Here is a 25,605-nt window from a genome sequence, read left to right on the forward strand (position 1 = left end):
CCTTTCAATTGCATCTTGGATCTCCTATTCAATAATTGGGGAATCGAGGCGCTTGGTTTCTGCGTGCGTTATTGTAGGCATAGTGATCAAGGATAAATAAGAGTTTATATCTGACCGGCCAGAGGTTATTTGAGAAGTATATAGCTTCTCATAGAAATTGGCAAAGGATTCTGGGATGGTGCAGGGGGTCTGGGCAGCGGGGGCGGAATCTTCAATTTTGTCATTTACCTTGCGTTCCGCTCTTTGTTCTCTAAGCCTGGTGGCTAATAGCGCGTCGGCCTTGTCTCCTTTTTCATAGAATTTCTGTTTTAAAAACTGCAGTTTGCCTACCACTTGGTCGCGTTCCAACAACCGAAGTTCTTCCCTTTTTTGTTGGGCTGTTTTCATTCTGTCTGGGTCTACCTCAGGGTCTTTCCTTATCTCTCGCTCCAGTTGACATATTTCAGTCAGAAGCCTTTGTTCTATGATCTGCCACTCCCTTTTCTTGGAGGACCCCTCTCCTATTAATATACCTCTCCATGTGCCCTTCCCAGCCTCCCAGATCATTTGTTTGGAGACTTCCCCATCATTATTCACTTTAAAATATTCATTAATTTCGGTCTCCATGAGTGTTTTGAAAACCTGGTCTTTCCAGAGGGTCTCGTTACGCCGCCACTTCCCTCCCTTAACAGGTAGATCCGCCCAGTTGGTATTTACCAGTACCATGTCGTGGTCGGACCAGGTTATCGGGACGATGTCTGAATGGTATGCAGTGGTTGTGAGGTCGCTTGTAAGATATATTTAGTCAATACGCGTAAATGTGTGATGGGGGTTTGAATAGAAGGTGTATCCGCTTTCGGCGGGATGCATAATTCTCCACACGTCCTTCATGCCATACAGTTCCATCATTACAGCCAGTTCAGTGTGACCTCCCTTATATTGATGTCTCGTTTCAGGTCTACCCGGTCTCCAGTCTTTGTCCGGGTCCGCTTATTGGTTGAAATCTCCTCCAAGGATGATATGCCCTGTGGCTTCTAACATTATTTTAGGGATCGTTTTCTCCAGAAATGCGACCTGTCCAGTGTTGGGTGCGTATAGAGTGGCAATAGTTACTTGTAGTTTTGCTTTTTTTCCCATTATGAGGAGAGTATGGCCCCCAACGTCAGACTATATTTTATCCACTTCAAATTTGATTCCTTTCCTGAGTAGGATCCTGACACCACCTCTGCTGAGTGGGCCCGAACCCCAAAACTCCTGGCCTCCCTGCTTGCCCAGGATGCTTTGTTCCTCGCCCTTGGCATATTTGGTCTCCTGCAGAAGGAGTATGTCAATATTGGATCTACGAAATACCCTGAGGACCAAGGACCTTTTGGTCGGTGAGTTCAAACCTTTCACATTAATAGTCCCGACTCTGAGTCAATCCCTTACCCTGAGTTCATCAGGTGTTGCCATTGTTGGGTGCCTTTGGGGAATCACTCACCTCGAGCGGCCAGACCGTTGTTCGATTTTCCCGTCCCACACTGTCGATGTTATGGCAAATTTGTTCAGATGGTGTTGCTACTGTTCTCAAGTTTCTCTCCCCCCTTCCCTCCCCCGCCCCCTCCCTGAGTTGATGGTGTTCAAGTGAACCCAAGAACTGAAGATGTGCCATTTTCAGCACTTTGACGGCGTCCGATTCGGACTTGGTGGAAATGTTCAGTCCTTTATCGGACCACCAGTGGGGACCGTTACCTCACGGTCCCGTTCGCGTATACCATCGTGACATACAATTGATCCCCCCTCGCCCGTTCCCCCCCCAACATCATATATTTCAACACTATCAATGAAAAAGAAACAAAGGTATAACGATACGTGTTTTCTCCGGCCCTTTCTTCAGATGCTCATTTCCTCCCTTACTTCAAGGGGGGGCTTAGCGGCCGGGTGCCGCCGTCCTTCCGGTGATCATTTCACTCTGCGACAATGGATGACTGTTCCTGGACATTTCAAACGTGGATTTCAATCAGTTGGCTTGCAAGGTTCATGAGATTCCCTTTCATTTTCCGTTTTTGGGTGTGTTGTTTGGTCGCCTATATTTCCTTGATCCTTTCACCCTTTTCTTCTAGGGCCCTGGAGTTCCCATTGCATTCCAGCGTGTTCAGTCTCGTCTCTTTAGCCCCCTCTTGGGGTTGTTCCAAGAATGTCCGCAATGCAGTTCTTGATCTCTTGCTCGGACCGAAGGACTATCTTCGTGCTACCATGTTCAAATGTGAGGGAGAAAGGTTATCCCCACGTGTATCTCGTGCCCTGTTCCTTGAGCCACTTCGTCAAGGGGCTGCAGAGGCGTCTCAATGCCAGTGCGAGCGACGATAGATCCTGGAAGATAGTAATTTGGGCACCCCCAATGTGATCGAGTCCCCTGATCTGGCCTTTGCCAGGATCCTGCTTCTGTCCTGGTATCGGTGGAATCTCGCGAGGACGGAGCGTGGTCCACTGGGGGGCCCACCTGCCCTGTGGATCCGCTCAGTTTTGGGCTCGTCTATCTCTTCATCTGCCATTAAAATTTTTATGATGTTATGTATCGTAGTTTTGAGTAAGTCTTCAGTTTCTCCCTTGGACTCCGGAATTCCGAAAAATCGGAGGTTATTCCTTCTTTCTCTGTTTTCCAAATCATCCATTTTCAGGTGTATCTCATCCTCCCTTTTTTTGATGTTGCGAATCCTGGTATCCATTTGGGCTTCAAGGGTGTCATTCGAGGCTGGATTGTTCTCGACACCTTCTAATCTCTCTTTGAAATTGTCCATTCTCTGGGTAATCCTGTCGATCTTACCACCTAGGCTGGCTCCCAAGGTCTTTATCTCACATAACAATGCAGCAATGTCACCTTTGGTGGCGGCAGCCCCCGCTTCCGTGGCATCTGTTGACATTATTGCTTTCTGTTCAGGGGCCGGGGAGAGTGGGGCGTAGGTGTATTTGGCGAGCCTACTTTTTGCGTCCATAGAGTGGTTGCTGGGTTAGAGGAGGCACACGCCCCGTAGTCGGGGGCCTTACCCTCTTCGTAGCAGCGTAGATTGGTGGGCGCCGGGCAGATCCAAGTGTTCAGGCCTTTGTGCGGTTCGTGAATGGGATGGGGAGACACCTGTTGGGTTCAATAGGCGATCTGCAGCGCAGGAGGGCTTATCGTCATGGAGGTTCGTCCAGGGATGCGTCTCACAGGGGGGGGGCGAGCATTCGGAATCACAGTCCTATGCACAGTCTGTTTGTGATTCAATTTTCACTGGCTCGCAACACTCATTGGTCGTCGTGAGCAACCGGAGGTCTGGGGTACCACCAACAGTGGAGGGTATCTGGTTGGTGTGCTGAGGTGGCCCGCAATGTTCTGGGATGCTTGTGAGAGGTCCGGGGTGGTCTTGCGTAGTGTGAGAATATAGGCCTAAGAGAAGGATTCCTCATTGCCTCTGATTTGGAGTATGCAGCACCTCTGTCCTCCTAGCGGGCTTCTCGTGGCACTCCTGGGCCCGGGGTATTGCTCATTTCAGTAAGGCAGCCCACATTATTCATAATCTGCATGGCCAGGGCAGGGCGTTGTGCATCCAGAACGGTCCTGGGTGGAGGTATCCCTCAAACGAGTGCCCTGCGTGATACTGATGGTTTCAGAGTTATTTGCAGGGCTCAGGGTATTCGAAATTTCCGTGCCCCTGCGGTGTGTGTTTATTGGGGGGGGGGTTTGCGTGCCCCTGACTTGGATGTAGAAGGCTACGTTCATGCCGCCGCTCTGCCAGGCAGCCGCAGCAGCGTTTGGCACGACAGGCACCCGGGGCACGGGCGCAGAGGTTGGAGTGCCCGTGCTGTGCTGCCCTGTGTGGAGGCCCGCTGCTGGCTCGATGTGGGCAGAGGCCCGTGTGGCAGGGCGACGTCTGAGGGACCCCTGCGGAATTTGAGAGAAGGGCTCCTCTGGGGGAGCTCATCAGGGCAATGCCGCCAAGTCTCCCAACCCGCCGATGTTGCGCTTTGTAGGCCGCAGCAGGGTATCCCCTGTGGGTGTGTCGGGAGTTCGCTGGGCTTTCTTTGTGGTCACGCGCTGGAAACTTCAGCAGCAGGTTTCTCCTGTTGTATGAGTCCAATTTTGGTCAGGTTTTTCATAGGTTGGTGGGGGGGGTCTTCTGACAACTGAACCACCGCTTTAAATCCGGGGGGGCGTAATGTGGGGGCTCAACTCACATTACGGGCCCACGAGGGGAGATCCGTGCGCCCCCTGGTGGCCAGTCCCTGAACACTATTCTCAACAGAATTATTATTATGCAGTAGGACAGGAATGGGAGCCATGGCTCCAGCACTGCTAGTTTCCAAGGAATCTAGACAAGCTTCAGACTCTTCCTCAGAGGGAATGGAGTTAAAGGGAAGGACACCCCTGCTATCTCTTGTTCCTCATACTGAGAGAAGGCCAGACTAGCAGAGGGGACCCCCAAGGTCTTATCCTTACATATGGGGTCCCCCTTCCTGTGGTCACTTGCCTTACAAGTGTAACAAGCCCCACTGGCACTGGACACATAGGGAGGCTTAGTGTAACCACTTGCTTGCTTGGGAGGGGGGGGGTGTTAGTCCCACTACCCTGACCTGATTCTGATGACTTTCCCTTATTAAACTTTTTGTGGGCCTTCTTGGACATAGTTTTATCAGTTTCCCCACCTCTTTCTCTTTCTGCTTCTTTCCCTCCTCCTGCTTACCTGAAGAAGGCTTTTCCTTATGGGACACTCTATGTGAAACCCATAAGTCAGCAGCAATGGTTAGCCTCTTTGGATTTAACTCCTGTGAGTCTGCCAAATGCTGCTTAAGCTCTGGGGAACAAGAGGCAAAAATATGTTCAAGCATGACCAAATGAATCATGCCTTCAAAGGTGGTTACCTGATAGCCTTCTATCCAGCCACTAAAGTTTTTCAGAGAATCTGCAACAAAACTTGCATAGGTCATACATTATTTCTTTCTATATTCTCTAAACCTCCTCCAGTATTGGGCAGGAGTCTTCCCAAACTTGAGGAAAAGAGATTGCTTAAGTTCTACAAAGTCTAACCTATCAGCCTTTGACATTTCCATAATGGCACCACAGCCAGAATGGGGCAGTCTGCTGATCAACCATGCAATTCTGTCAGCATCACTCACTCTTTGTACCTCACAAGCATATTCAAAAGTTACAAGCCAGTCAAATATTTCATTATGTTCCTCATACCTACTTAGGAGATCTTTAGGAAACCTAGGATGTGAAGAGGACCCAGAACCATCTCCAGATCCTCTGGAAGAACCATGTGAAGCCTGAATCTTGGCAAACTCCAGTTGGTGATCCCTATCTTTCTTCTTCTCAACCCTGTCCATTTCCAATTTGGCCATGGCAAACTCAAGTTCTTTTTCCTTCATCCTGGGGGTGTCTTTCTTCAACTTGAACAATGCCTCAGCATTAGAGTAGGCCTCAACCAGAAGTACAGATGATGCACTTTCTCCCTCCTTATCTTCAACACCAGTCACGGGTGTGACAGTAATGACATTACTGGTGCTGGGTCTAGCCCCAGCTCCACTATCAGGACCATTAGTTAAAATAGGCACAACTTTGTTTCTTTCAAAATCCAGAATCTTTACAACTAATTCAGCTTTTAAACCAGAGACTGGCAAGCCTCTTTCAACACATAACTTTCTCAATTGCTCCATTTTCAAGGCACTCAAAGTGGTGAAAGTGATTGTTTCCATGATACTTAGTTTAGTAGGTGACTTATATCTACAAGGCAATCAAATATTATAGTGTCTTGTGTAAGTATAATCTGGACACACCACCAGTGATCTACACTGTGGTACCCAATACAGATCCTGTTCACAAAGCACCCAGATGTTATGTGGAGAGGGTCACCCCACCACTGCCACTAATTTGTTAAGACTGATTTTCTATACTCTGGCCTAGTGGACAGATGTATAGAAGGCCAACCTATATTGGAGTCACAAATTACACTTAGACAGGATGTATAAAAATACAGTTATTTAGTTATGGCCAAACACACTATAAGAAAAATGTATACAAGCAGGTAGACTTATCAACCAATACCATCAAACTAAAATACATATATACAGTCACAGGTTCAAGTGCATAATACCAATCAAAATACTCCTGCAAGGGAATGAATAGGTGAGTATCACACACAAAAAGATCCACAGAGATGTTCCCTAACTAATATTGTCCAACCCTAAGTTGCCGGGGCCTTGTGCCCTATTGTTCAGGATACAAAGACACAGAATTTAGGAGGCATGAGATAATGTTGGTAGGGTCTCTGGGGACCAGTGATGGATTCTAGGATCCAGGGTTCAATATAGACAAGTGCCCAAAATTACCCCCAACAGTCAGAAGTCTTGCCAAGGAAAGTAATGGCAAGGCCAATAGTGTTATAATAAAGGTTATTATAAGTCCATTTACTTATAATGGGAGTGCAGGGGTATGTTAAAAGCTCAGTAACTTACCCCCCTCACTCTGAATCTTCCCAAGACTTTCCAGAACAAAGGAAGGGTGTCCTGGCTTGCTTTTCCCGCCAAATTCCGTGGTTCTCTATTTTCAAGGGTTGAAGGTTCGAATAATCCTCCGGTTAGGATCTTTTCATGGTGCAAGGACTCTTGATGAAGAAATGCAGAAACAAATGATGCAGCACCCTTCTTGAGAATGGAGGCAGGTCATAAAAGTAGGTTTCGGACCGTGCACACCACGCACAGCGATGCAGCAGGACTCAGTAGCCGCGGTTGGACTTTCCAATCTTTCTCGGGTTCCCTTGGTGCTAGGATGCCGAAATTTCCCAGAGCGTGTTGTTGCAGTGGCTTCTAAGTTTGTGCCAAGTTTCAGGTGGAAACTCGGAATGGCAATGAAGATAACTCGGTAGCCCAGAAACAAAGCTGGTCAGCCACAGGACAATTCCCGGGCACTTCTGAAGGCAGTTTTTGTGCTAGGCACCGAGTAGGCTTTGGGAATGGATGGTCCCTCCACTCCTGGGGTCGTAGCACCTTCGCAGGCCTACTGAAGATCGCAAGACAGACAGGGCTCCACCAGGACTGCAGCAGAAGTTGGTTGCCAGGCCTCTTTCAGACAGGTTACAGGTTTCTTTGCGGGTCTTCTCAGCTGGACGGGTTCTTGGCTCCTTCAGGTTCTTCCAGGATCTCTCAGAAATGCATGCAGGGGCCTTCTTCTTATCCTAAAAGCCAGGTAGGAGTCGAAACTCCCACTAGCCAATGGCAGAACTAGCCCACACACACACACCTCACAGTGGTCCAATCAGGACCACTGGCGGGAACACTCATGCATACCACTAAGACACACAGAAACCGGGATGTGTATTAGAGTCAGACTGTCCCAGCCCACATCCTGCCTGCAAACACACAAAGCCCTCCAGCAGCCCGCCAAAAGCTGCTGCTTTTCCGGTCACTGGAAGTCCTTATAAGGATCTTTCTAGCCTCTGAGGCCAGGAAAAAGGCTAAACAACAGGATGCAAAAAGAATGGGCGAAAGACCAGCCATAGTAAGTAGCCAAACTCGGTAAACACGGTTAAGGTCAAACGAAATTCCCCAAAAAGTGGCAAAAGTCACTACTGCCTTCAGCCCATCTTTTAAGCACCTCTAGAGTAACCAAAAATTCCTTTGAGTGTTAGTCTAGGGCAAAACAAAAATGAACCCCATTACATAAAAAGTTACCACATGTGATACAAAAGTAACCACAAGTAGCAACATAGTCACAAGACTAAGGGAAACACTGTTTCCCAGTACCGATAGCTTTAAGGACATATCAGTTGTCCCATAACATGTGAGCAAAGGTCAGTTCAGTGGAGCTTAAGGCTTCACTGCAATGCAAAAAGTACAGGTCAGATTGAAAAATAAAAGCAAAAATTTTGGGGGTTCCATAAAGATGGAAGGAAAGGTGCAGTAAAGAGAATCTTTCCTAACAACTACCTATTGCCAATCCTTAAAACGAATACAAAAGAGTATGGGATAGTGTTCACAAGAAAGAAAAAAGTGTTCACAAATGATAAGTCAGAATGTGATAGCCGGGGGTCTCCCTTCCCCACGTTTTGAGCCCAGGACAAGGCAGGACTCCGGAGCGCAGGACTCCGGAGCACAGCACACTCTCGAGCCTTCGCAGCACGAAACTTCAGTTCCGTTCTCGGGTATCAGGACCTTCAGTGGTTAAGTCTCTTGATTCCAAGGGCCTGATGTATTCAAAATGACAAAAGTTCCTTTCTGATTGCACTTTGGGTGATGATTCTTCCCCCCTGGGTTCCCCTCTTCTGGGCTCAGAGCCCCCTCGAATGTCAGCCTCCCTCTGTCGGGTTGCACTATGGCTTTTATTCCAAAAGAATTGAACTGTTACATTCACAAATCTTAATGTCTTTTTAAATAATTCACTGTAGATCTTCCTCCGTCAGGTTCACTCGTGTCAACACAATGTTCATGGCTTCACCCCGTTCTGCAGGCATCCCTCCGTTGGGTTCATGTTTGCCAGCACCACAGTTACTTCTACTTTTGCACTATGTGGGATTCAATTCCCTTCGTTTTCCAATTACCTGTCGGTCAAAGACTTTCAACTGTACAGAAGGTTTTGCTAGACCCCTGTATGACCACTTTGATCTTTTCCTTCCGGCTCTCCTTAAGCCTTCTGGTATCAGTAGTTTCAACAATAGGGGGATCAGCCAGAGTCTTTTGCGTGAGCACCGACGTGCCACCGGATCACTCTGCAGTTGGTCTTTCCCCTGTGTTTTTAACAGTTCCCTGCATGTACAGTTCAAGGTATGTCTTTTCACACTTTCTCCGCTCGCAACCTTCTCTTGACACAGATGGTTTCACACAGTTTTTTATTTACTCACCGGCTGTATTCTAGGCTTTGTTTGCGTCTTTTCCTTCCCACTGGGTCTCCCTCCACCGGGCTCAAGTCTTCTCTTTTACAGCACAGTCAAGTTCCTCAAGGGTCTCCCTTGGCCGGACTCAGACGCCTTTTTAAAGTTCAGCAATAAAGCTTCCCTGCACTGGGCTTGAGCCTCCTTCCAAATATCACAATTTGAAACAAAAAGGTTTGGGGGACTTCTAGTCCCAGAATGCACTGGGCTAATTTTGCTCCCACTTCAATGCTACCCGAAACGACATTTTCTATTATTGGGAGCTGCAGGAGCCAAAAGGGGATGTTAGCAGGAGGTCAGGGTCTTCCCCTCTGCCTCTCAGAGAATTGGGTTTGCCTGTCTGTCCCAGGGGAGGAGTTTAACTCTTGGTACTGCCAGGCAACCCCAGCTGCCCCTGGTCTTACCTTCTGGAAGTGGTTTGCTCCTCCATACATCACTGGTAGCAGGGCCAGTGTTTGGGTGATTTTCTTCTCCTCCTCCAGGTCTCCCAGGGTCTCTTCAGCTCACTAGGGCTTTCTCCTTCCTCCGGTACATTCAAGCATCCCCAACTCGCTCACAATGCTGTTTCTGGCTGCTGCTTTTATTCTCCCAGCTAGAGTTGATTGGAGTCAGGTGTGAGTAGTTGTGCTTCCCTGCCTAACTCTACCTGACCTTATTAATCTTGATAACACGGAGACTGCCCATAGGAATAAAGTGCCCATTGAGTGCTAAGGGTAATCCTTATTCCTCCCACCTGCCTCTTCCTCGTCCCAGTCCTTGCAGATTTCAATAGGGGAATTATGGGAGTTAAAATGGAGATGTCCCATGGGTGTTAGTTTACATCCCCCGTGATATTGTAAGAGAAGAAGGGGATTATGGAATTTGTAGTGTTTTGGAGAGACAACATTCATTTTGGGGTTTAGAGATAATCTTGAGTTCCCCTATTGTTTTCTCCTCCTTTTCCATAAGGGAAAGTACTGTGTGGGTAGGGGGTTGGAGGGGGTTGGGGGGTGGGGTTGGTGGCAATATCCCATAAAGAATGCTGGAATATCGGGTCAGGGTGCATCAGAAAATATGGGATATTGCGTCTCACCCAAGGGCACTCCTCTCACGGTCTCCAAGGACCCCCTGCCCAGGTGATCCTCCTTTGCTCATCCGACCCCCAGGGTTGGGATCCAAGAGTGAGGTCCCTCCCCTGGCCACCTGAACAAAGGATCCCCAGGAATAACCTGGGAGAAACACATCAGGTTTCTCAAAGAATGCACATGGGTTTGCAGCAGATAACATATGGTATAGCCATAGGAGTAGGTGGAGAGAGTAGAGATCCATAGGGTATTGCTACTTCTGCTCTCTCATCCCCCATGCTTCTTGTGTCCCTAGGATGTTTATGTCGAGTGAGGTAGAAGTAGCAGGTGCGCTATGTCTAGTGTACCTGGCCATGTGCAGGGTTCGAGGAGAGTTTAAAGGGCAGTCAATTACGGCATCAGCCATACCAATTGGTGAAGACTGCTCAGTTGCTGACCATACAGAGCAGAAAAACATCAGGTGTGTTCAAAGTGCCCAATTGATATTGGAAGGAGCTATTTTTCAAAAATCGATGGGAGTAAGGAGTGAAGAGTTGCAGAGCTGGAGGAATGAGGGTAGTCTCAGAAGAAGTAGTGGCACAAATAAATCAAGAGTGTGGGGCAGTATTAAGAAATTATTTGCAACATCTGACATTGCTCAAGGAGCCAGAAAAACCTGTTAAGATACAGACACTTACCGATTTTTCTCTGTGTTTAAGGGTAATGGCACAGTGCCCAATGGCACAAATAGGTACTGCAGCCGTATGCTGCAAATCACAGACCTGGCTGGAGGTACGGCTGCTCTTTTCAAATGACTTTGGACCATGCAATAGGCAGTTGGCTCCAGCCTAGCCAGGTGTGTACAATTTCTCTATCCTTCATGTGACCGTCCTCATGATCCCCGAAAAACACCGGGTGTTGACCCAACCAAAGCACAAAGTTACATCTGTGCCCCTTTGTCCCCTGTGCTCCTTAAATACCATTCATCATCGTGTATGGACAAATAAAAGAATATTTTTGATGGCGAAAATCACGATTGCAATGTAGGAGAAGATCGAACTACTTTCCAGCAGCATCATTAAAGGCTTTAGTGGACATTCCTGATCGATACCGGTTGTTCAGCTGCACCAAGACCTTTTTTGCTTCCCTCCTGGCACCCGGCGCCCAAGCAGGGGTCAGTGCCAAATGGCTCCATGTGACCAGGTATGAACTTCAGTGCCATTAAGGAAGAGTTGCAGACCCTCATGCTCATGACTTTGCAAAATCGGTATATACTCGACCTTCTGATAGCAAGGGAGGGTGGAATATGCCAGACGATTGGGAGCACCTGCTGCATGTTTGGGCCTCCTAATGACACAGACAATGGTACTCTCACCAGAATTATTGTTGCCTTGCATCAAGTTAAAGTGATCATGGAGACTTTTTTCTTGGATACCTTCTTGGTTGAGCATCGCTGTGAAGATTCTGTTGCCTATTTTTGTCTTTTTTTCTCATTCTGTTCTGTTTCTGTCAAATGCTCTTATGATGTATCTCTGCCCACATACCAACAGCTGCTGCCATGACTGTAACATTGGGTTAGGTAATTTATGGGGTGACCCCACAAGCTTAGGCAGTTGCCATAAAGTGGTGGACAAGAACAAACATAGAGAGTGGGCATGGAGTAGGATGATTGACAATTGCCTGTTGGGGAAAAAGCTAGGGCTTATTTACAGCTCAAGGATGTCTGGAGGCCAGAGGCATATTTGAACCTTCAAATGTCTGTGAAATTAAAAAGCTAGTTCTGATTGGGCATACTCCCATTGGCTTATTTGTCCGCAAGGTGGAAAAATGTGTCTCGTTCCACAATCCTATGTCCTTTTTGTGGCAAAGGGTGAAAAGATGAGGCACATCTCTTTATTTTCTGTCGGGCACATTTCCAGGCCAGGGGGGCGTTGGCTCTTCCCAGTCTGGAGTCAACCCACAATGTTGTCTGCCCTTCAAGTTTTAAAAGGTGGCACCTCACCTGTTTTGGTGTTAGCGGTTTCATCCTTTTTAAGAGCTGTTTTTTTTATAAGTGAATGTTAGTGTCTAGATAAGCTTTTGGCCTTTCTATTTACTTTGGAAGGTTGTTGGCTAAGGACTTTGTTATTCACTGTTTTGAGACGTTTGATGTTTATGATTACAGTTGTTTTATTGTGTATTGTGTACTTTTTATGGCAGTCATGCCGAAATAAAGGAATTGATTGATTGATTGACTGTAACCCTGTCCAAGACTAGGGCCACCACTGCTTCATCCCTAACGGGTACTCAAACTTAAGTTGTCTTCTATCCTCCACCAAGTTGGCATGCTTGTGTGGAGCAGTGGGTAGATTGCAGAAATCATGGGGTGACGACTTGGGTTTGTTCAGCGGAGGAGTACGCCCATATTGGGGCAGGTATGGGGATGATTGTAGGGTACTTCACCAAGAAAATGATTATGATTTGTTAGTTAAAGTATTAACTAAAGGGGCAATGTTGGGGTGGTCAGGAAGGTTCCCTTGATTACGAGGTGTTCATGTTACGCATACCGTATTGTTGATTCGGGGTGGTGGTAAACTGGGCATGATATTGCAATGTTGTATGTATCGAGCGTAGTTAATTATGGGTGGAATATGTTACTTTTAGTGTTACTGTTTGTCTAGAATTGATATTAAAACCACAAATGTAACATGAACAGGATTTACACACAGTATGCAATGAGGTACAAGGAAACTGGGAGAGAGAGAGATTTTCAATGCTCATGTGGAGGGGATCCTGTCCTAAAATCCTGTGGTAAAGAGGGAATAATATTTTTAAAACATGTGCCCAGGGAAACATATAAAAAGAGTTGTGAGTTTATTCAGACTTTGCAGTTAGCAGTCACAATTTTAGATAGCTGGGACATTCTGGTTTTTGGTGGTTGAGGGAGGAAGGATGAGTCATCCAGCAGAAGGTCGGCCTGCAAACAGGACAAAGGTTTATGGTTTAATAGTTCCACAAGGCACAGATGTAATCTTGCTCATTGCTTTGAAGACGCTTAGAGGAGGTTGACCATATGCCTGTGCCGGCAATAAAGATGGGGCCTGAGGCCAGAGCATCCAGTGTTCAATGGTTTTCACAGCTTGAAACTAGAGGCTGCATGTGTTGGAGTAGTGGTTGCATAAATTAGAATGTCTTAAGAAGAGCCAAGAGCCAGAAGTGGATGAAATTGCAATTGGTAGTTCAAAAAGAACCTGTTTGTTCAGGCCTTCCTCGTATCGCCGAAATATTCATGCAGACCATGTGCAATCACACTTAAGATTAAAAGGCACTAGTGAATGTTTCATTGTATCATGTGTTATGACCTACCACAAACCAATCCCCAGCAAAGGCGGACTTCGAACATGAGCTGAAGATGGCAGTAAAGATTGCCAGTGACCAATGAGAAAGAATGAATTTGGAAAAGATGGAAGTTCTTTGTAAATGTTTTGTCGAATCATGTTTGAAAAGTAGGTGGTCATAAAATATCTGGGAATGTTTTTACTGTTACTAAAATCTATTCAAATGTATCAATTGATGTAGTTTTTTAAATCTTAAATTAGTTTGGTTCCATGGGACTATCCAACTGCAACCTGGGATAATTTACACAATTAACCTTGCTTTACGTACAAAACGTGCACTCGTTCCTCAGGTGGTGGACCCGGTTTGGGCTGGGGTAATTAGGGGTCTGCACCTACAATACTTTATTTATCCAATTGTGCTTATCCTTTTTCATGCCTGTTTTGAATATGGAAATGGACTGAGTACATTAGCAAATGATAGTGCTACTGTACCGTTTCAATAATGCAAAGAAGGGTCTGTTTTTAACCGTCTGTGATTTACAATTTACATCTCTGATGTCCTTGTTGGCAGAAGCGTCTTTTGAGGGATCCCCTGCAGTTTTCTCCCCTGAAGTGAAGGCATGCAGCACTACTGCCATCTTGGTGGGATGGGGAGGGAATATCATGTTACCTCCATCCTTTGTGTGAAGGCAATCATTGATAATAATCGTTTATTAGCGAGGAAGTAACCTCACAATCAGGCGGTATTTATTGCTGATGGTAAAGGAATACTGCAGGCAACTGTCATAATATTCTGGTCTGTAGAAATGGGTGGTGCTCGACATATTACCTGTTTTTACTGTTATCACCATAGCAATAAAGAGTGCCTAAATTATGCCATATGCACATAGAATTAAATCCACTTGCGATTTTGAAAGTTGCTGTGACATGTGTGTATTTCTTTGGTTTGACAAGCTCCCTATAATGTGACACATTTTCAAAAATGACAATTTCAATAGAAAGGTGCAAGCTCCACATTGTGTATGCGCATGACAGCGTGTTTTGTGAGCAACCTTGCATAATGTCATACAAGTAGCTGCTTATGAAACGTAGAACAAACACATGTCACAAATCTACTGTGAACAAACTGAAAATCCCAATAATTGCATATTCCATGTTGAAACTCACATCTCATCTTTCGTTGCGGAAGTCTCTTGTCTAACGACTACGACACAACACTTCACACGAACGTTGTTGTTAACCTGGCTCAAGCAATGCTTGACGTTTCCAGTAACAAAAATACACCTGATTCACAGAAGTTTTTTTTTTATAATGGCGCAATTCCACTGCAAAATGCTCTGTGAATTATGAGTTAATATTTGAGTCTCCCTTAAAAGCACGAAGGGGCCTGTTACGCTTGCACTACTGCTACACACGTTCCCATCCTGCCATGTTCCTCACTTGCACGGAGGAGTGAAAAGGGGATGGCAATAAGGCAGCGTACACGCTTGTACACGTACCGTCCTTTTGCACTCTTTGTGCATGCCAGGCAGTGTTTGCAATGGATTCCTATGGAGTCCGCCTACTTTGTGCTGGTGGAAAAAGCAGGCTCCATAGGAATTCACAGCATTTCCGCGGCATGAAAAATCCATGCTGGCGCAAATGCTGCAGTATTTGAATGGCGGAGAGGAAGGGGCCGCAACATCATACATTGCGATCCACCCTTCCTCTCCCCATATAAACACTTGAAAATGTGACATAAAAGAAATGTGTAAACGCCTTACACACAAGGCTTTTACGCGTTTCCTTACATTATGTCTGAATCAAAAGGAGCCCTATTGAGACCATAAGCCAGACGACTTTACAGTAAAAGATCACACTGTGATTACATTAGATGCATTCTGTCGGCAATGGCTGTGTCATACATGATGTGCATAACAGTCATTGGTATGACATTGCAATCCCTTATCCTTGTCCAAAGTTGCGATGACAACACAGCTCAGGTATTCAGTGTAACTGGTTCTTGGTGTCTGGTTGAACAGCGTCTTGGATGCGCATTGCCCAGGGATGCTCCGACATGATGCTATGCGCTTGTCAAAGCGGCTAGATTGCACTGAGGCAGGCTGCGAGGTGAGTAGTGCATGTAGAAATAGGTGCAGTGATGACTTGCAGTCTGGAATTGGGGTCCCTGCATCCCACCATATGAACAGGGTCCAGCCTGAGTGTGAGGATTGCAGTTACACGCGCCCTCATTCAGAGATCGGTTGTGACAGTAAATAATGCAGGATTCCCAAATACGGGGTGTTTTACTGCTCTGCCAAATTACGGGTTTCACAAATGAAACTCATAGAATCTTCCTACTTTTGCCTTAGGAAATTTAATCCACGCAAAAGCATTATTGCATGCCTGTGCTATTATCGCACGCGGCAATCCCACTTGGGGTAATATGGCAGTTCCCCCATTGAACTCTATGGGACCCAGAAATGAGGCATGATTGAAGTGTTCACTTTACACAAAATCAGGTGGACCCTTCCTGGTAGGCCATGCTCAATGACTGTGGTAACAGTGTTCGAGTTTGCCAGTATTCCCTGAGGAAATACCACAAAACTCTAAATGACGCCCATAGATTTAGTTGTATCTGCAGGTTGTGCGCCCTACATGTTGCTAATGCTGGTCATTCTAGGAAAGGAGAAAAGCATGAGCATGACGAGAAGGTTGGAAGGGGGTTCACAGCCATTTCTCATTCCCTGGTGCCCAGACACTGAGTAGCATGAAGCCAGAGCAAGAACCATGAGAAATTAGCGGTTCCATGTTTTAAAATGGCGGCAAAAATAGCCGTGGACACATAACATCACGCCAAAAAGGCTGTGGTTTTGCTGCCGCAATCCATGTAAAGGATGCGGGGGACACCCCTGCAACTATTATACCATTTAACGGAAGCGGGGGATCCCTGCTCCCCTTAAATGATGTAATGGGGTACACCTTTAACAGGTCAAACCACAGCATTTTTGCTGCAATTTTTTGTACAGGAGATATTCTTGCCGCAATTTTATCACTGCATACCAAATTAGCATGATGTTCTATACGAGAACCAAGGCAGGACAGAGTGGAATTAGCAGGGTAACTCCAAAAAAAGGCAGTTGCCTACAACTGCATTGCGGCAGATCCAGCCCTGGTGTGGAGTACAGCTTTGCCTTTTATCCTTCGCAGGTGCCATTAAAACCAGTGGCAGTAACACCTGTTATTCACACTGCTCTCAGATGGCTGCATCTTTATTAAGATTATCCAAGTGAGCGACAAGCACACACCATGAACTGTACGTATAATGATTCACAAATGAGGTTTATTCCTGTCATTGCACGTAAGCACGAGAATGCACAGCTTGATGACACTCGTCCAGAAAGGACCTTCACAATTTCACCGGATTATTTTTGATTTTATAGGCATTTTTAGCTTTCCCAGCTCTCTGCTGTTAATGCAACATGCTTTTTCTTCAGCCACCCAATTCATAAATGTGTGATGATCCTGTCAGTCTTCAGGATGCCAGCCGAGTGAGATTCTCAGAAAAAGCGTAAATAAGGAAGGAGAGCGATTATCTAACTCCCCCATGAACACGGGAGACGTCTTTGAAGTCTACCAGTTTGGTAAAAGCTCAGGATTTCTCACCATGCCTCTAAAGCAGCGCACTTTCCTCGACGTGATGGACACCTGCCAGGAGATTTATTCAATGGAAAGAGTTTAGCTTATAGAGGAAATAAAAGAGCTACTGCAGCTATGCCTGGCACACATCTTCTGCACTGGTGTCAAATTCTGAAATGTGCACAATTCTATGTTTTTCTACATTGTTAGCAGGATGTCTTAATTGGATGGGCTGACCACATGTGGCATTCAATCCATGCAGTATTATATCCCAGTGATATCACTTTCAGTCTTTCATCTTATTGCTAAATAGGGCTTCATAATTAAAACCTGAGGTAACATAGTTGCCAATTTCTTATTGCCTACCATTGTGAGGCTCGTGTTACATATTCTGTCATTTATCCGGTATCTCACTGCGGGGGGGGGGGGAGTCTGAATTTGAAAATTATATGTTCTCCCATAGCACACTGCTGTATTATAATATTGAGCAGGTACTGCAAACTGCCATGTTTAAACAACTGTTTATTGGCTGTGCAAGGTGAGGCTTTAGGCTTTACTGTGCATGTCCTTGTAATGAAGTTCTTTTGTCTAGTGTGTAGCTATGCTCGCCTTCACATCTCTCGCTTCTGACACGTTTCCCTGTTAGGATATGTAAGCAAGGTTTAGGCTCCTGCTTTCTTAGGAAAAGCAGCTTGAGCAGATGGAAGTCACCACTCTGTAAGCGTGCTTGCCTGCCTCAGACCATACGTGAACCTCTGAGGAGTATATTCAGCTCCACTAAATGTAACATTTTATGCTGTCCTTCCTGATAACACTTGCTCCACATGTGAGAACACAACTGGTATCAAAGACTGGTATTCTGGAGCTTTGTTCCCTTCTTGCAACATTGTTTCAGTAGGATTCCCTGCCCTGTCTGGACCTCCCCTTCCATTGACATGCATGTGTTTTTTTGGGGTATAAGAGAACTGTGCTTGGAGAGAGGGGAGCTTCTCACTTGCACTGAAGTCTCGTACTGTCGTTGATTTGTTGTTGTTAGCTTTCTACCAATTAATTGTTCACCAATCTACCAAAATAGTGGTCATTTTTCATTACAAGATTGGTGCCTGCAATGTCAGATTCCTGCTGCCCTGCGAGCAAATCCAAGGGTCACCAGGTGTACCTCCTGGTGATCCCCTTAGGCCCAGGAGAGACAATTTAGCGAGAAGGGAAAGACGGCAGGAGCGCCTGGAAACTCGAGGAGTGTGGACAGAGCAGATGCGGAAAAAGAGCCGACTGAAAACTGTGGGTTGGTGAACACAGGTAATTGCATCACTATATTGTCATGTATAGTAAAGTGTTGTTTCAAATGGGTTGGGGTAAATGTGTGTCTCTGGTTTAAGAATTCTGAAATCGGAATACTGTTGTGAATATCCAAGTATACGGCAGGGAACATACCCTGCCTACAGGACTGTTTATCTTAATAAGAATAAATAAAAGCATTTGACCACCACAAATTAGAATAAAAAAAGTAAATGCAGCATATCCATGCTCACTACTGACTTAAGAGGACATGAGACCACTGCATCGGTCAGAGTAGTGGAGTATGGATCAAGGACTAGGATGGATGTGTTCTGTGTAAGTGTGAAGAACATATTTTGGATGGGAGCCTTATGCCTGTCCTGTCTGAACCTGCACCTTGATACTTGAAACCCTAAATGTGCAACTCAGTTGCGACCCTGATTTCTATTTCACACTTTCCTCTATCCTAGAATGGGAGCTGTAACAGGCGTTGTTTCTACCGATTACGTGTCTTGTGTTTGACTCTCACCGACCCACGTCTCTGAAACAAGCTGAAATACTGCTCTGAATTATGGGTAGTATCACAGGGATATAGGCGTGAACCAGAAGTCATCTGAAGCTGACCATCACCTGCGAATGTCACTGAAAGTTCTGTATGGGGGTGAGAACAGCAGTCAGACGTGTCAAATCAGTCAGCTACGAACCGTACCGACCTCGCCAGGCACTGGACATGATAGTGCCCGGATGCAGATGGAGTTAGGAACGGACCTGGATGTGCAATAACTCATACCTTGTCTTACCCCTGTGAGAATGGGTTCAGGCCATTATACAAGTGCCATTTCTTCCTGAAGGAAGTTCAACTCCATGTTTACACACTACTCGCCCAAAATATGATAAATGGCACGAATATCACAGAGTGAATCACCTAGACATTTCCTCAGGTTGACTGAGAGGCACCAGAAATAATTTTCAAAGTGGCTCCATATTACACATTTTCATTAAGGCCAACCCTTTTTCTATGAGAACATTTAAAAATAAAATAGGGTACCACAAAAATGAGTCCCAGAGTGCAGTGGCCTACTGGGAAATCTCCACAGTTCCCTATAGGCCAGTCCAGTCCTGACAGGAAGGCATATTTGACTTAGACAAGATAACAAACATACATGAGACGTTAGAAAAGAATGATGCATGTGTTCACCAACGGCAATGGGATAGCTATCTAGACTGGTATACTGAAGCTACTAAGAGACAGACGGAGCCCACAACCCAAGAGAAGCTCCAGGAGCAGGTTAAGACCCCAGAAACTGAGTACTCAAACTTGCAAGTACCAGCCCACAAAGCCAAGTACAAATGTTTATATCCCGTAATCCAAGGGGCGCCCCGCCAAAGGAAACTCCGAAAGACAATCTGGACACTTACAAACCTGCGATTTTAAATGGTGCACCTGACCACCAACCGACTAGCTCAGACTCGTTCACCCCTGAAATACGAGCCCAGATCTCCAAACCTTTTTCACCTTCCTCAGCCATGCTTGTAGGTTTCCCAAATTTGACCGTCAATACCAGTACTGGTGCATTCCCTCTCAGACATCTGTACATGCCCCCTGGAGCGCTAATGATTTGTGCAATATTGTTCAAAGATTCTAAAAGATACAAGAGGATCCCGTTAAGTTCCAAGAGGAGCTTCAGGTTATAATAGATTTCTATCACCCTATGTGTGTTGATTTGAATCAATTGTTGTGGGCAGTGCTGCTCACAGATACATTTAGCCTGCTGAAAGTGCACGCCAACGGGCCAGCTGAAGAACCTGCCACCTACAGGCAACTGAAAACCTTTACTGATAGGCTGGTATAAACTATTACTGACATTTTCCCTTGAAAAACTGATTGGTCCAAAATGAATTCATGTAAGCAAGCCAAGGATTCATGTCCTGCAGAACATCTTGAGCGTTTGAAAGAATGTTTTGAACAATACTCTGGGATTGTTGAAGCAGCATTTATAGTGACTCAAGTTGTAGTGGCTCAGTTTGTTATGAGGTTGCAACTTAAGGTAGCAAAGGGAATTAAGGAAGTACTAATAGGGTGGGAAGGAAATAATTTGGTAGAGGTTTCATTGGCTGCACAGCACGTCCATGAAAAGTTTGAAAGACAGAAAGAAACTGAAGCCAAACTTAGGGTGTTGCAGATACAGAGTTTATTACCTTCCCAGTGAAGGGGATGGGTTACGCCGCACACCAGGAGGGCGAGGGCGAGGATGGGGAAGAGGGAAAAGAGCACTCCAATCACTTGAACCAGGTCAAACTGCTTAGAGGTATTACATGTACACGTACAGTGATCAGTGTAATTACTGCAAAGAGTTTGGACACTGGAGAGCACAATGTCCACATCAGCCTCAGTACGAGGGTTGAGGCGGGCAGCCATCCACATCAAGAGGAGGGGCAAGGTCCCAGCTTCCAACGCCACCACTTCAGACTGATGGTTAGGATTGCCAAAGGGTCACCAAACCTGATGCACTACTTATACCAATTAATTCTACTGCCCCGTAAAATTATTGTAATATCGCTGGTCAAAAATGTTCATATTTGGTTGACAATGCAGCATCACGCTCCACACTAAAAGCTTCTGAGTTTCCACAAATGATGCATTCTGATGCAATTGTTATGATGTAGGTATAGGGGGTGCACCAATACCCCATCCTGTGTCTACTGCGCTTATGGCCACATTAGGTCCAATTTCTGACCAATGTGCATTTTTGCTGAGCCCCTGTTGCCCTGCTGTGAATTTGTTTGGATTCAATTTATTGTGGAAGCTATGCTGCTCTATTTACTGTTCGCCTGATGGTGTATACCTTGACATCCCTGGTCACAGAGAGCATGATGTGCTGGTATTATTATTGGAAATTACCCATTCGAACCCTGGAAACCAGGCCGAAGGGCCCTGTTTGCGACAGTCCCAAACAAAGTTTGGTCAAAGCATGCAAATGACACTGGTTACATGGTCAATGCAGAGCCAGTCAAAATTACTCTAAACCCTGCAAAGCCTCTGCTATGTGTACCTCAGTATCTTATTTCCTGACAGGATGAAGAAGGCATTCGTACTGTAATAGAATACCTTCTCCAACAAGGTATTATTATACCAACTCATGGTCCCTGCAATACTCTGATTTTGCCTAAAAAGAAGCCAGGTAAACAGGTTTATCATTTAATTCAGGACACGCATGCAGTTAATGCAGCCATGCTACCGGCTTTTTCTGTTGTACCTAACCCAGCTACCGCTGTTGTAGATCTGTGTTCAGCATTTTCGCCATACCTATACATACTAACAGGCAGTATCTGTTTGCATTTACCCATAAGTCCATGCACTATACGTTCACTCGTCTTCAAGGGGATATGTATTGATCCCTACACTATTCTCCCAAATTTTACAGAGAGATCTTGAATCTGTTCGGGTCCCAGGATGGTCAACGCTTGTGCAGTTTGTAGACAATCTGCTTCTAGCCTCCCCCTCTCTGGAGGCATCTAAGGAAGATGATATGATTCTGTTGACAGCGCTCACTGAAAAGGGTCACAAGGTATCTAAATACAAGTTAAAGTTGTGTCTACCCCATTTGCGATACCTGAGCCAAGCGATTTCAGCTGGGGAAAGACATTCATTCCATAGATCGGATTACAGTGATCCAGATAGTCCCCAAAACTCAGACCAGGAAGCATATGAGAGGTTTCCTCAGGATGGCAAGTTACTGCAGTAGTGGGACCCGGAATATGTATCCATAGTTAAGCCCCTGGAGACCCTCAAGCACAATTCGACCCCTAAGCCCTTGCCATAGCCTCATGAATCAGAAGATGCCTTTGTCATCATTAGCATGCACTCGCAATGGCTCTGGTTTTAGGTTTGCTGGATTATATTAAGCCCTTTGCGCTGTACTGTGACAAACGTAACCGTTTTGCTCCAGGTGTGTTGGCCCAGTTACTCAGTGACCAGCATCGGCCCGTATCCTACCATGGTGTAGCCGTAGATCCAGTAGCCACGGGACTCCCAGCTTGCCTGCGAGCTGTCACTACTGTCGCACTGTTGACAGAAAAGACTGATTCACTAGGGTAAGGTCAGCCTGCTACGATTGCAGTTCCCCATGCTGTGCTGTCCCTGTTTAAACTGATGTTCAGTGTTAAATCATGCTTCTTTGCTACCAACCCTGCAGGACGGGGAATGGCATCACTTTTTGATTGTAGTAGAAACATTTATGTCCCTCTGTGCTGATTTATCAGATGTGCCCCTGCTGAACCCTGATCTGATTCTCTTCAAATGAGACACTGATCTTTGGTTATTCTGTATGTACCCCACATGCTCTCCTAGAAGCATACTGATTGCCCATGGCCAGATCCGCACATGTCGCTGAACTTGTAGCCCTCACCCTTGCCTTTGCCTCAGCCCGGGATAGATCAGCCACAATCTGTACCTACTCCAGGTATGACCATGCGGCGGTGCACGATTTTGGAGGCCTCTGGAAGCAGCGTTGGTATTTGGCATCCACAGGCACCCCAATACTAGATGGAAAATATGGGTCAGCCTTATTGAAGTCATTGTTACTTCCTACTGCTATAGTAATTAGTAAATATATTAGTGGATACCGACACTTTACCAGATTGTCCGAATATGGGTTTGCTGGTGGGGCACCTGCCTTACCTCCAGCTAGAGGTAAGGCAGGTGCCCTACCGACAAAAAAGTCCTCATTACCAGCACCGGCATTGCCAGTGCTGGTAATGACGACAAATCTCCTCATGGAGTCCTATGGATAGCTCCCACAGAAGCAGCTCCTGATGGTGTCTGCTGGTGTCAGCCAAGGAAGCAGGAAGCTAGCAGCCGTCAACCTGCTTCGACTGACATGGTAGGTGCAGTGCGGTCAGGTGGGGCAGCAATCGCTGCACCCTACTAAACTGACCCATCCCTCTAACTATTCTATTGATCTTATCGCACCACTCATAAGAATCAGTAACCCGTATTTGTCAGGGTGCAGGGTGTTATCAGGGGTGGTCAGGGCTCAGTGAGGGACCCTGGGCGCAGAACAACAGAACCTAAAATCAGACAAACCCAAAGGAACAGTCTCCAGCCCTATAGGAGGCTTCTCTGTCCTTTTTGCAGGCAGAAAAGCCTATGGACTACAATTCCCAGCAGCCTCCAGGCTGGGTACTACTTTTTCACTCCCAGGTTGGGAGGGGCTCGCGAACGCGCACGCGTGCACGACTAAGGCACGGGGCTTGTGCTTAAGCACCCGACCGGAACGGACGCACCTTCCATGGCTCCTGCTGACGGGGATCACGCAAGGGGCCACGCCCCAAGGAACAAGAATTCCGGCCCCTCGCCCCAAGCAGATAAGTACAGCAAAGCTCCAGCGATCCAACCCATGTTGGAAATAGATGCGCAGCTACTGGGGGAAGAACGCGGAAGCCAAGAGAAAGCATTGGGGTTCCCAACGCGCTGAGGGGCACGCGCAGGGGGCACCACCCAGCCACATCATGTCCCCTGCTGAGGGCAAAGCTAAGTGCCTAACCTTGTTCCGTTGTATTTAATCAATGCTGATTTCGGCCCGCATGCAGCACTAAGACCAAGGTGCGCAGCGCCTTGTTTACAAGCATACTTTCAGCCACGTGCGGCAAACTTTGGCAGCATGGAGAGCGCTTCTGATCACAGCCACGTGCAGCAAACTTTGGCAGCACGTATCGCTTTAGATTTCAAGCCACGTGCGGAAAAACTTGGCAGCATGATGGATTTTATTCCTTTTAAGCCACGTGCGGCGAACTTAGCCCACACGTTCTGACTCTCCTATCATAGCTGGGTGCTACGCCCATCGCTGCACAATTACTGTTTGGCAGTACTAAGCTCCACAAACAAATTAACCCTTAACGTGGATGTGCTTGCACTAACCAAACCCAGGGGTGGAGTGCCATATTGTTGTGTGTCTGTTGCTAGTATTGTGCCTGTGTGAGGTAACACAGGTCACTAATGCTAAAACTCTCTTGCAGCATTTGAACTGCTCCGAGCTCCGGACCTGAGAGTGCGCAGGCAGGAGGCCAGCACTCACCCACAGAGCAAAGTGCCTCTTTTGTATCAAAAGTTATTGTAAAGCACAGTGTGTACGTGTGGGGGCTATAGTGTTTATATTATTGTTGTTTTTTCCCATATGTCCCCTTGCCTGACCACTTCCCCTTTCCTAACCCTCAATCCGGTTACCCTCTGTTCGAGACCTATACAACCAACGAGATCCTAACCCTCTTTCCCTGCTGGTGTCTCGGAGGCCTGTGTAAGCGTTGTCTTGCAGGAGCCCATTCCGTAGTGTGGTAGTGTCAGTCTAGAAAAATGGATACCTCTACTTTGTGACCTCAAACATATTTTGGTGGCTGTGGGCCAACCGTCTCATGCACGATATGACAGAATAGAGGTTTTCGAGCTTGCCAGTGAACAGCCATTTTGATGTAACAGGAATAGCCATTTTCTTTTCTAACCATTGCTCATTGCTTTCTGTTCCTATTGCTTCGCAGTATATTTTCTGCTTACACTGCTCGACTGTAAAACATTGTTGTCTGCACATAAAAAGGACAAGGCCGCAGGGCCCTGAGGATAACAAGAGTTCATTGAAACGCAACGTAGGCAGAGCCAAGAAGAATGCCCGGCTCCCTCCCGAATGTAGCCTTGAAGCAGAGCTGCAGGGCATTTAATCTTTTCGCAGCTGCCAGCCAGTCTCGTTATATGGTAGAATATGTTAGAATAATACAGCTAAAGGCTTGAAATATGCTTTTCTTACGGCCCCCCCTTTGCTGAGCCCCGCTAGAGCGTGTCGGCTCCCAGGACACGAATAGCACCTAATAGATAGCAAGGTCCAGAATGCAACTCTTCCCCCCATATGTAGCTCGCTTCCAAGAACAGAAGCGCTGTGTTCTATTCAACAACTGAAAGATGCCTCCGCACTCACAAATTGCAAATTGTTACTAGAATAGATGTTTGAAGGTGTCATAGTTGTCGGAGATGTCCATCATCACACCAAGTTCAAAGAAACCCAATAGAAGGGGGGTGTTAAACATGTCATAGCTGATGGTTTGATATGCATTTTGTATATATGTAACTGATGTATGTAATTCACTCTCTTGTGTCCCTCGAGGTCTAGAGATACACGTCACGGGGCGTGAAACCGAGTTGGCCAACTGAGACTTTTGCTTTGCAATAAACCCTAGCTTTGGGAATACAACCTCGTGTCTGGCGTATCTATCGTGTGTGGTGACTCGCCTTGTTTCCATAGACGTTAGGGACCCCTAGGGGCCCCTTTCAGTAGTTGGTTCGCGCCACTCCTGCACCTGGAATTTGGAGCTGTGACAGAAGCAGCCCAAGTGTATCAGGTGCCTGAGTGGCACGACCCAGCTAGGTTATGAAGGAACTAACCAAGGTCCTACAGGACTTACAAGCCGAGCTCACTGCCACCACACAAGACTATGCTA

This window comes from Ambystoma mexicanum, chromosome 2q (genome assembly GCF_040938575.1).
Source record: "Ambystoma mexicanum isolate Mex_15411 chromosome 2q, UKY_AmexF1_1, whole genome shotgun sequence".
Taxonomy (NCBI): Eukaryota; Metazoa; Chordata; class Amphibia; order Caudata; family Ambystomatidae; genus Ambystoma; species Ambystoma mexicanum.